Here is an 11,645-nt window from a genome sequence, read left to right as displayed (position 1 = left end):
GACATACTCTCTCATCAGAAATTTTAGAAGGTTTCCATACATTTAGAGCATAAAGATATTTCTCACTAATTTAAATTTTATTACCATTACAATTTCAAAGAACAGAACCTTGGAAAATTATCAAAATAAGGAGAGAGAGCAAAAAAATTATATATACAAGTGTGTAACTCCATGCATATGCACGGATACATTTAAAAACAATCACAATTATATATATATATATATAATTTAGAATCTAATTGGATCTAAACTCTTTGATTTTTGCATCCAATAATTCATTTGCCATAAAATTAAAAAATTAGATGGGATACATGGCATAAAATTGAACTTCAATTCAAATTCAATTTAGAATCTAATTAAATTTAGACTCTTTGATTTTTATACCAAATAATTCACTTGATACACAAATTTAAAAATTAGATGAAGCAAGTGGCGCAAAACTAGACTTCAATTTAGAATTTAATTGAATTTTCTCTTAGTTTTGACTATATATATATATATATATATATATATATAAATTTACCTATTAGGAAATGTGCACATGCAGAGAGCTATGGAGCATGCACAATCCTCTATATTAACAAAATTAACCCAAGTTGATTTTATATATGATTGTGAACACCTATCCAATGATGTGCGGTGGATTAATTTGTCAATCGTTGAAATTGTAATCTGGGAATAGTATGCGATCCAGCCAGGGTGCTCTCGCATGCAATTGGCCTAGCCGCCATGTGTTTTTAATCTGCTACCATCTACTAGAAACACACGAGTTGACTCGTTTGTTATATTATCAATTTTACTTCTTGTTTGGGATAGAAAAATTGAAATCCACATATATCATTATCATTTTTGAACTTTGTAATTATATTTCTATAGCGCGATTGGATTTGGTCACATGAATACATCATTCTTTATAATTTTTTCAAGTAAAAGGAAAATATTGTATAGGAAAATTAAGGCTATAGAATGCATCTTCTTGGAAGAGACTTTTCGTTTCCCATATATTCATCTATCGAAACCAATTCATCTTAATCACAGGTCAACAATTAGACCCTCTCTCTCTCTCTCACACGCACACACACAGTAGCATACACAAAAGTCACCACAACCAAAACTAAACCAACTCTAAGATGCTTCCCAGTTGGGAAAACTCATTTCTGAAGAAACCCAAGAACATAGACCTCAAAGTAGTCAAAAAGAACTCCATCTCCTCACATAGCTCTTACACATGGTGCCTCCTAATCATGATACTTTTGCTTCAGATTTACTATTGCGTCCATTATTTCTTCATCTCAAATGTGCATTTATCCCTCTTTTCCATCTCCCCTCAACAATTCCCATCTCCAAAAACCTCAACCCACAATAGCAACAATTTATGTTTATCGGGTAAGGTTTATGTGTATGACCTACCACCCATGTTTAACAAAGAATTGTTAGACAACTGTTCTAGTTTGGACCCGTGGAGCCCACGCTACTGCGACGCCATATTGAACGGCGGGTTTGGGCCGAAAGCCGCCACCCAGCTGGCTGAGGTGGTCCCAGAAAGCCTAGCTCCGGCTTGGTACTGGACTGACCAGTTCATGTTGGAAGTCATTTTTCATAATACGGTTTTGAAGCATGCATGTAGGACTTTGGAGCCAGAATCTGCTACAGCGTTCTACAAACCCTTTTATGCTGGACTCGCGGTTGGAAGGTATCTTTTCACAAACTATGATAAGAAAGTGCGTGATAGTGATTGTGAGATGCTGTTAAGGTGGGTCCAAGAGCAGCCACATTGGAAAAGATCGAACGGCTCAGATCACTTCATCACTCTGGGTCGAATGGTTTGGGATTTTCGACGGTCGGGAGAGAATGGTTGGGGTTCCAGCTTTGTTTACATGGAAGGAATGAGAAACATCCAACGTCTCGTGATTGAGAGGAGCCCGTGGGACTCACTTGATGTCGGTGTGCCTTACCCCACGGGATTCCACCCCAGATCAGATGCTGACGTGTTAGAGTGGCAAGACTACGTGAGTACACACAAACGTACGAGCCTGTTCTGTTTTGCCGGAGGGGCACGTGGCGCATTCAAGAACGATTTTAGGGGTTACTTGTTGAGTTATTGTAAAAACGAGTCCGACTCGTGCCGTGTCGTGGATTGTAGCGGGACACGGTGTTACAATGGTGCCTCGGCGATTTTGGACACGTTTTTGGGTTCGGACTTTTGCTTACAACCTAGTGGGGATACATACACGAGGCGGTCTGTGTTTGATTGCATTGTGGCCGGTTCAATCCCGGTTTTTTTCTGGGAGCGAACTGCTTATGATCAATACGAGTGGTTCTTGCCTGGTGAACCCACGAGTTACTCCGTTTTTATTGACAATAATGCAGTTAAGAATGGTAGTGTCTATAAGGAACGTGCTTGAGAAGTATAGTAGAGAAGAGATAAGAAAAATGAGGGAGAGAGTGATTAGTATCATACCTCAAATTTTATATGCCACACCTCAAGAAGGTTTGGAGACTATTAAAGATGCTTTTGATGTTGCTATTGAAGGGGTATTGAGAAGGATAAAGAAGCAATGATAGAGGGTAAGTATCAAAATGTATTACTCATTCTCTTTTCTGGTTTTGTTTGGTTCTAACATGAGTTGCGTTGTCACTTTGGTTTTTAAACTAATTCTGAATGCAATTAATGTTGGAGCTACCTAGCTCAATTTATATTTGGGAATACTTAATGTAAAAGACACTGAAATGAGTGAATGGAACATTCTTTCTGGGAAAAAAATCATATTAATTGAATGAATTATGCAAAGCCAATGTCATTTCCGTTGTATGGAAGATTTGCAAGTTTGCATGCATGAATAAAGTTCTACATGATTTTCCATTTCAGTTTCCTTATATTGAATTCTTAATTGGGCCTGAATTATTGTTCTTCAACACTGGCCTGATCTCAGAATACACTGGATCACATCCTCTTCAGACCAAACAATGAAGGGGAAAAAATTTCATAATTCGTACGTACATTCTTGCATTTTCTGTAGTTTTGCTTGTCTAGTAGGGATGCTTTTGTCATAAATTTGGTAGCAGACAACTTTCAAAATGCCTGTTGATTAAAAGACACAGAGAGAAGTAATTGGGTTTTAGTCTAACCTAACAATTTATCAACCTTCTCTCTCTGAATAAGAACGTATGATAAAGTAAAAAAAGAGGAATCCTCTCAATTTCTTCACATCTCACATAAAATCATAGAGGAAGAGAAGAGATGGAAAATTTTCCTTCAACCATACCATATTGCCAAATTACGAGGAGCTAAATTAGAAGATCTTGGAATACAGGAATCCATCCGTTGGAGTCAAAAGAGAATTAAAAAAGAAAAGAAAAGAAGAGGATGTATGAATCACACCCTTTTGGCCCTTTTCTATTTACCACCCAATCCTAATTACGAAGATAAAATATTCTTAAAATTATTATATATATATAAAATATAAACACGTGATATTCTCTCCATGTTCATTTTATCATTTTCCTCAAAGTAAGGAAAGTCATCTCTCTCTCATCGTTAATTGCCATACAATCTTCCTTCTCCTTGACTGATCCACATCTCCAAAATGATAACAAGCACCACATATATTTTCCATTTTATAAAATTTATTGGAACTTCCACCTATTAGGATTATCATTAGAGAAAATTGAGTTTAGCTAGATTCAGGTGATTGTGCTTGAAGGAATTATTTGGTTTTTGAATAGTTTGGTCATTGAGATTGAGAGTCCTAGTTCGTTAAGATTGTACCAATATTCAATTTCATCACAATCTTTACTACCTGCAAGTTTATTAAGACCAATTTGGCCATTGAAAATTTGAAATATCTCGATTTGTTTCGGCTGTGCGAATTTGAAACTCAATCACAATCTACTTTACTCGTAAGTTGATTAAGGCAAGTGTTCAATACAAAGATCATATAGTTTTTTTTTTTTTTTTTTTTGAGAATGCAAAGATCATATAGTTGATATATAAGATACCATCTAGATTAATTTTTATGCCCCCCCCAAAAAAAAAAAAAAAACAAAGAGACTAAAATACAAAACAAAACAAGCCAACCATTGATCAATTGATAACATATTGAAAGTGAACAGCTTCACTAATTTGAAATTCCTCCAACAATTACATCTCGTCTTCTTACTAGAATAATCAATAATGACATTATTCATAGGGTTTATTCCTTGATACTCTTTGCCCAGTGAGTTTTTTTAATTTAAACATGTCATTTCCAAGTTTTTTTTTTTTTTTTGAGAAACATGAGACTCCTATGCCACTGCTGCATGTAGGTTATCAAAAATAAATTAAATAATGCTGCTGTCTTGCTCACGATATACCATTAGGTAAAATATGACGAACGTGACAGTCTTTTAGACGCATAAACTAATGCCTATTTGGCTTCTTGTACATGGGGTCGCAAAATTTATCCTTAGCTTGGAGTGTAAGGTTAGCTGAGACTTGACATCGATCGTAGTAGACTTTTTGGAATTGGGTTTAACTTTTAGTTGCCATTTCATTCTAAATTGGGGTTTTCTTCTTACAGAACATGAAATTTCTTTTAAAATGCGAGTAATCAAGTGCTAAATTTAGGGCATATTTGATGTCATTTACGACACAACATAAATTGACTTGAGGTTACAAACGCTACTCAAGTCCTCCTATATAAATCTGTACTCTAAGACATTGGACATGTTATTTTACTTGTTAATTGGGCCATGTGTAATTATTTTCTTTTTTTTTTAATGGTTGGCCATGTGTATTTCTCACACAAAAATAGATTGACTTGACTTGAGGTCAGAGCAAAATTCATATTTGATCAAAGCACCCTCTTCTCTCTTTGATTGCTTTCCCAAAGACACTGGTAACATGATTTTATTAAGACATGTTGGGTAGGGAGTTCCGAGCACCCAAAATAAGAAAACATTGTATTGGCTAAGAGCTTCCCATAGTGATAGTGGGGACCAAAATGAACCAATTTTTTCATAAATTTTTTTATATATTGTTAACAATCAACAAGTCTGGTCATTCTTTACCTATTATACAATATTGACAGCAGTGTCTTAAGTAGTAACATGTTGCTGAAGGTCACTGCAATGTTAAGTACTTTAAAAAAAAAAAAAAAAAAAACTGGAAGCATATGACTATGATAGAATATTGAGCAAATTGAATGAAAGTTTATAATAAAAAGATTACATACAATCATTGAGGCGTGGAATTGCGTCTAATAAAGAAAAACCCAATTTTGTGGTAGATGTGAGGTCTTCCTCAAAAGCTCTCTGACTATCTTTCATAAAATAATGGTTCTTTGCATTTGAAATTAAGTCTTATTATTTCTTTAGTTATGGGTTCACTATATTTAAGAACAACTCGTGAATATGAAAATCACACTAGGAGATGCAAATTTAGTTTGTTAATATTTTTTTTTATAAAATGAATGAATATATTTATTTAGGTAAATTCAAAAGAGAACAAAGTAGTTAACAAAAACAGCATTGAAGCTGCAAACAACAATAGAGCTCACACAACAGCAACTAAAATGCTGCAACACACAGGCACAGGCACAGCAGAGAAGCTAAATCCCCTCAGTTCTTTTCCACCGTCATTACCATAACGTTGTATTTTGCTTCCAGGCCATGGTGATGATGAAAGGCTTATTTGGCCGTTGTCTCAATCATGAGACAACCATGGACCGTCTGAGAAAGAAGAACCAGACGGTGGAGGATGAGCTGCACGAGCTGAAGACCTACAAGATCAATGTGGATAGAAATCTCAAATACTCGGAGCAAGTCAGAGGGGAGGTGGAAAAGGAGAATGAACACTTGCGCGAGATTTTGAAGGACAAAGAGAAGGAGTTGACGGAGACAAAGTCTAAACACAATAACACAAGAGGATTACGTGGTTCAGCCTAACGGCCTACATCCACGGAGGAAACCCTAAAGGGCTACATCAATAATATATTAGAGTATAGAACAAATCCTGTGTTACAATGAACCATAACATGTGTATATATAGTAGACTAAACCCTAAACTAATAGACTTCTAGTACAAGTAGGAAACTTGGCTTGCACACAAAGTAGAATTAAGCTTGGGCTTATGCTAATCGGCTAATATATCTCTAACACCCCCTCTCAAACTCAAGATGGAAACTTGATGAAATCTTGAGATTTGATTAGGTTGAAAAGATCGCTTGAATGAAGTTTAGCTCTATGACGGTGACTTGAGAAAAGCAATGATCTTACAGTGTTGATGCGACTTCAAACGGTGACATGACTATACCGGAGAATTTTGACAGCAGTAGTGGAAAACCAAAGAAGATGAACGCAGCGAAAAAACACCGAGGAAGACAAAGATTGCTCTTAATACACCTGCAAAAAGAAAATAAAGGACCCAAAAGAGAGCACCGGTGTGGTGCCGGCCAAAAACCCTCCGAAGGTCAAGTTAGAGTCTTGCTTCTTTAGCCCTAGAATGCCCGAGTTAAGAATATTGTGCGTACCTTCATATCTAGGGTTTCTGGGGTATTTATATTGAATGGAATTGCTTTTCTTTTAGGATACAACTTCCTTCTCAAGTTCCTCTCCATATAGGAGTCTTCTCAAACGTGTGTCGCAAGAAGTCCAAGTGTGCACGTTTGCGTGGGGATAAAGCAAAAGGTCATTTGAAACATATCAAATGACATGCAACCAGGAATCTACAATTAATTCATACCTGACGGATACTTAGCAAAATTTAACCGTCATAGTCGTGTCACCTACGGTGTCGATCCGTCTACATGCTCTCCGTCCCTTCAAGTTTTATGAGAATATCCATCTTCTATTTTTTATCCCCTTCAATATTTTTATATATTGTTAATAATCAACAAGTCTGGTCATTCTTTACCTATTATACAATATTGACAGCAGTGTCTTAAGTAGTAACATGTTGCTGAAGGTCACTGCACTGTTAAGTACTTTTAAAAAAAAAAAAAAAAAAAAAAAAACTGGAAGCATATGACTATTATGGAGCAAATTGCGGAAGCGAAAGCATAAAGTATAGAACACAATACATACAATCATTGAGGCGTGGAATTGCGTCTAATAAAGAAAAACCCAATTTTGTGGTAGTTGTGAGGTCTTCCTCAAAAGCTCTCTGACTATCTTTCATAAAATAATGGTTCTTTGCATTTGAAATTAAGTCTTATTATTTCTTAAGTTATGGGTTCACTATATTTAAGAACAACACGTGAATATGAATATTAGAGTGTAGAACAAATCCTGTATTACAATGAACCATAACATGTGTATATATAGTAGACTAAACCCTAAACTAATAGACTTCTAGTACAAGTAGGAAACTTGGCTTGCACACAAAGTAGAATTAAGTTTGGGCTTACGCTAATCGGCTAATATATCTCTAACACTTACAAACAAAAAAATTTATGACCTAGTTACAACATTATATCACCCTATTAACTAATGAGTTTCTCACTCTTATTCAATACTCAACTCTGATCTTGATGTCTATCCTAATCAACGAAAGAATAGCCTCCTCAATAAAATTCCTTTTTCGTGTGTGTATATATATATATATATATAATTCCTTTATTGAAGACAAGAGCATTCATTTTGTTAGATTATAAATTGACCCCGTTAATTAATAATAATAATAATAATAATAATAGGTGAAGTTGAGAGAAAATCAAATTTGAATTTCAAATTAGAGTTTCAATTTTGTGCCATATGTTTTAAATTATTTATTCTTAAGGAGTTTCATTTCTTAATTTTAGATTCAAATGTGGGATCACATTATAAATATTCATCTAAGTGAGTTATTAAGTACAAAAACCAAAGAGTCTAGAATAAATGAATTGTAAAAAATAATTGCTTCACAATAATTATAAAAAAAATGGACAATTTACATTTGATACCTAATAATATCCATACAAAATTTTTTAAAGAGTTAACAAAATATAAAAATGACTATCAATAGTATTTAAATTATATATATAGAAATTATATTATGTATCTTATTGTATATCTTTAAATGTATCCATGTGTAAGCGCACAAGTGCACCTGGCCCCAAGAACAGTTATGGGCTCAGGCCCAATGAGCCTTAAACAATATGAATTTGTAGAGTGTGGGCTTGAAACCCAGGTTAGAAGTATGTGGGGATTAAATGATAAACTAAGGATTGCAAATACTTAGAAATAACAAGGAATATTGCAAATTGGCCTCCTCGGATATAAGCCGAGAGAATTTCTTATATTATATCCCTTTCTTAGTCTTTTCTTTTTCTTTAGGTTACAAAAGGTCCGTCCCTTTTTCCTGTCTTCGATTGCTCTTTAAATACTACTCTTTTGAATGCTTTGTACACATGTTGCCTCACCTCCCCCTTAGCCTAGATATTTCTTTTCTCAGTGCCTTTGAATAGTAACCAGAAGTTTCTCTTCCACTGTTCAGGTGTCACTTCCCCATAAATGCGGCTAGGGTGGTAGGTGCAGGGTCTTTAATGTGGAGGCAGCAGCCTTTATCTTTGAAATTTCTTCAACACCGGTGCTTCTGGGGCGTTCTAGGGTTCACCCCTCTTAACCATTGGCTTTAACCATGTCATCCCCTAATCTTTACTATGAAATCCCGAGTTCTTCGGTATTTATCCAAGGGTAAGGTCACCCTCGGCTGGATCCTCGGATCCTCGGCGTATGGGCCGACCCATAGTACTAACAAATTCTAAATCCAGGATCAGGTCGGCCTTCTTTAACACGATCCAAAAGGCCCATGTTCCCATCAGGATCTTTTTGCCCCACACACCATGCATATGCATGAATTTACAAGCTAGTTAAATATAGAGAGATGAGTTCAAAAAAAGTTAAACATTTTATCCACCATAAATCTCCAAGCAATCTAATAGTTCAAAAAACACTATCTTAATTAATATAGTGTGTTTTACTGTTCTTTATTATTTATTATAAAAAATTATGAAATTCTATTCTATTTTAGTATTTTCTCCCTCTTACTGAACCACTATAAAAAAAATAAAAAAATCTCTCTCATGTTTTCTCAATCTATGGCTTTCTCTTGCCATATTTAAAAGAAAAGTAACTCTAGAGACACAAATAATTTTACAAATTTTTTACAAAGTGTTAATGTGGCGAGATCTACATTATCTTGTAAAAACAATTATTGAAGGATATTTGTATTTTTATTTATCAAAATAATATTTTCATTTTTTTTAAGTAGGCATGAAACATGGTTATCTATATTAATCACAATATCATGCAATTTTCAAATTTGTAAATACATATAGTATAATTAAAATATTACACTACTTTTATTGTCTTTACGATTTGTTTTTAAAATTAAACACTAAATGTTACAATTTTTTAGAGGTAAAATTATTGAAATATTGGAAAAAAAAAAAAACTGACAAAAAGCATGTACCATGGAACTCAACTAGTATTTTATAAAAAATGATTCTCTTCATTTAAAATGAATCCATTTAAAAGTTAAGTTTTATTATTTCCCAAGTTATTGGCTCACTATATATAAGAAGAACTCGTGAATATGAAACTTGCAGTAGGTGATGCAAATTTAGTTTGTTAATATTACTTTTAGATATAAATGAATACATTTATTTTAGATGAATGAATACATTTATTTAGGTAGATTCAATGAGAACAAACCAATTTACAAAGGCAAAAACTGCAAACAACAGCAGAGCTCACACAGTAGCAACTAAAATGCTTCAATCACACAGGCATAGGCACAGCAGACAAGCTTTATCCCCCGTTACTCACAACTATAAAAACAGAAAATTGTATGACCCAGTTTCTCACTTTTGTTCCATACTCAACTCTGATCTTGTTGTCTCTCATATTCAACCCAAGAATAGCTTCCTCATAAAATGCCCTTATTGAAAACAAGTGCATTCCTTTGAAGCTAGAGATGATAAACATTACACGGTAGAAGTCTAGGCAATCCTGCAAATAATTAAACTCTTGAAGCTAGACTTTCCAATTAACAATGTCCCACTGAACCAAGCTTGAGCTTTAATTTCGGCTCATATATATTACTGCACTGTTTAAGATTGGATTCTCTTAGTTTGATTGAGATGGTGTGTACAGTAGCTTATTAATCAGACTGTCAATTTAACCAATTTAGAATACGTTTGGATCCAGCTTCTTCTAGCTGCGTCCACGTTTTTTTTTTTTTTTTTTTCAACGCGTGTTTGTTACTGTTCATTGGTCATGAACAGTGATTTTGAGCCAATGAACAGTAACTTCTGGAATGAACAGTATTTTTTACCTCCTTTAAAAATTATTTTACTACAGTGTTTTCAATTTTTAGTAATAAGTTCTATCCAAACGGACTCTTAACATATCATATATTTTGTTCTTTTTATACCTTAGGCATCCACCTATTTGGACCTGGTTTAAAAAAGAAAAGAAAAGAAAAGCAAATGGACCTGAGGTTTTAATTCTAATATGGTCCAGAAAGAAATGGGCTTTATAATTGGGTGACAGGCCTCCATGCTGGGTCACACTCTTGGGGATCAGGTTTGGTTTGCCTTAGACCCAGAATACAAAATTCAGTACTAGGCCTTGCCAGTTTATTTTTTTGGGCCTTTGAATTTGCTTAATCTCTAATAATTAATTGCCTCTTTCTGCTTCTCCCTTAAAAGACAACAATTATGCGTTATGTTTTGTACTACGGTAGCCAATTTAGCGTACTCGATGACCAAAAAACTGAACCGAAGAAAGAAAGAAAGAAAGAAACTGAGGCATTTTCAGAGATGCTTGCTGTGACATCAATTCTGTTGGAGAATTTCAATGGTCAAAGGGATTTTATTAGGATAAAATTTACTTACTACGCCCAATATATTAGGTTCAGGATTTCAAATTAAATTTAAAGGCAATTTAGTGTAGCTAAAATTTCTTCTTTAAAACTTTCTCTCATCTCTTCTTGTGCATGTGTTAAAATATTTAATATTTTTTTAAAAAAATTCCTCTAATGATATAGGTCATCATTTAGCCCAATGGGCGGAACTTTATTGGGTTGGGTAAATTTCTAATTGTGACACATTTGATTGTTTCAACAAAAAAAAAATTGGTTAAATGTGTGTAGAACATTTAGGGGTGTTTGGTAGAGTAGTTTGAGATGAGATTTTTGTAATTTTTTGAAATACGTGTGAATAAAAAAGTGTGTGAAAATGTATGTAATGTTGTTTAAAATGAAAAACGTGAATTTGAGATAAGAAACAAACGGACCCTTTGACGCCGTTTGGTAACGTTGTTCTAATTACGTTATTTGTATTTTTTAAAAATACGTATAAGTGAAAAAAGTATATAAAAATACATATAATATTATTTAAAAACTAAAAAATATTATTTAAACTAGCATACCAAGCGGCCCTCATTAGTAAACTATTTAAATAAAGTTTTAACACGACTCTCATAAAAATTAAAAAATAAATATCTATAAAATAAGGTTTTTTTTCCCTTTTTCGTAAAAAAGATTTCTGAAAACATTTTCTAAACCAGCGAAATTTGTTAAATTATCCGGTGTTCCAAAAAAAAAAAATTTCAATTGTCAACCAAATGCTCAAAATGATTGATTTGAGCTTTCTTGTAAGTTAAGTCTTTATTTTTGTCGTATG

At 33.9% G+C, this 11,645-nt stretch overlaps 1 pseudogene; it reads left to right on the top strand.

The window, feature by feature from the left end:
• The first annotated feature begins 1,114 nt into the window (after positions 1-1,114).
• On the top strand, positions 1,115-2,664 carry LOC142613389 (xyloglucan galactosyltransferase XLT2-like; annotated as a pseudogene).
• Positions 2,665-11,645: the final 8,981 nt, after the last annotated feature.

This window comes from Castanea sativa, chromosome 10, assembly GCF_040712315.1.
Source record: "Castanea sativa cultivar Marrone di Chiusa Pesio chromosome 10, ASM4071231v1".
NCBI classification, from domain to species: domain Eukaryota; kingdom Viridiplantae; phylum Streptophyta; class Magnoliopsida; order Fagales; family Fagaceae; genus Castanea; species Castanea sativa.
The sequence above is the reverse complement of the archived record's forward strand: the minus strand, read 5'-3'. Positions and strand labels throughout refer to the sequence as shown.